General features: G+C 38.3%; 1 pseudogene across 1 annotated transcript; it reads right to left on the reverse strand.

The window, feature by feature from the left end:
* Window positions 1–216: 216 nt before the first annotated feature.
* Window positions 217–998, reverse strand: LOC101004561 (annotated as a pseudogene). The gene has a single exon (XR_163464.5). The product of XR_163464.5 is annotated as a 60S ribosomal protein L7 pseudogene (transcript).
* Between the last annotated feature and the right edge of the window lie 201 nt (window positions 999–1,199).

The following is a 1,199-nucleotide window of genomic DNA, read 5'->3' on the forward strand; positions in this document are numbered from 1 at the left end:
AAGCCTTTTTAAAACCTAAGAGATGTTTTTCAGACTCGATCCTGATTTTGCATAAAACGGGCAGTTGATTTGGCTTAATTTTATCACACACCAGACTTACCACAATAGTTAAGGGAAGACAGAGGCAGGCTAATAACAAAAAAAATCACAAATACAACAATGTATTTCATTTTGAGAGCAGGTACTGTTTATTAAGCTGACGAGATTCGAAAAATAATCATAGTAGACACCTTAGTTCATTCTTCTAATAAGCCTGTTGATCTGGTCCTCCCTGTTGCCAGCATCTCCACCTTCTACAAAGTGGGTGGTCTTTTTCTTCATTCCATCTCATGGAGAAGATAATTTGAAGGGCCACAGGAAGTTATTTGCCTCTTTGAAGCGTTTTCCAACAGTATAGATCTCATGAATCAGATCCTCCATGCAGATGATGCCATATTTACCAAGAGATCGAGCAATCAAAGCGTTATCTGTCAAAGCAATTTGCTTCTTACTGATTTTGCCATAACCACGCTTGTAGATTAGCTCATTTACTGACTTCAGATTGGGCTACCCCCATGCAATATATGGCTCTACAATCCTCAGCATATTAATTGAAGCCTTGTTGAGCTTCACAAAGGTTCCATTGAAGATTTGACGAAGGCGAAGAAGCTGCAATACCTTTCGGACCTTTGGGCTCACGCCATTGATACCTCTGATCCTGATGACAAATGCCAATTTGGGTTCAGCAGGTACATAGAAGTTGCCAGCTTTTCTTGCCATCCTCGCCATTCGAATTTCAGTTCTGTACATCTGCCTATATTCCTTGTGATAGTGCTTCGCTTTTTCATAGATAAGCTTCCTCCTTGCCTTTCGAAGCATCTTTTGGGCAAACTTCTTTCTCAGGCGCTTGATCTTCAGCTCTGCGAAATTCCTTCGCTTTTTCTTAAGGATTTCTGGCACAGCAGGAACCTTCTTCTTCTTCTCTTCTGCACCCTCCATGGTTCCAGCTGGAAAAAGAGAAGTATTCTATTCTTTTTGATGATATTGTAAGTAGATTTTTGTGTTTGGGTCATTTTAAGGTTAATTCTAAGTTCATCGTTTTTATTATGTTTTTATGTTTATTATATCTAGCATGATTTCAATAAACTACCTAGGATTTTCTATATTCAAGATTATGTCATCTTCAAATGTACTTTTATTTCTTCTGTTATGTCTAAATG

Source organism: Papio anubis, chromosome X, assembly GCF_008728515.1.
Source record: "Papio anubis isolate 15944 chromosome X, Panubis1.0, whole genome shotgun sequence".
Classification (NCBI taxonomy): domain Eukaryota; kingdom Metazoa; phylum Chordata; class Mammalia; order Primates; family Cercopithecidae; genus Papio; species Papio anubis.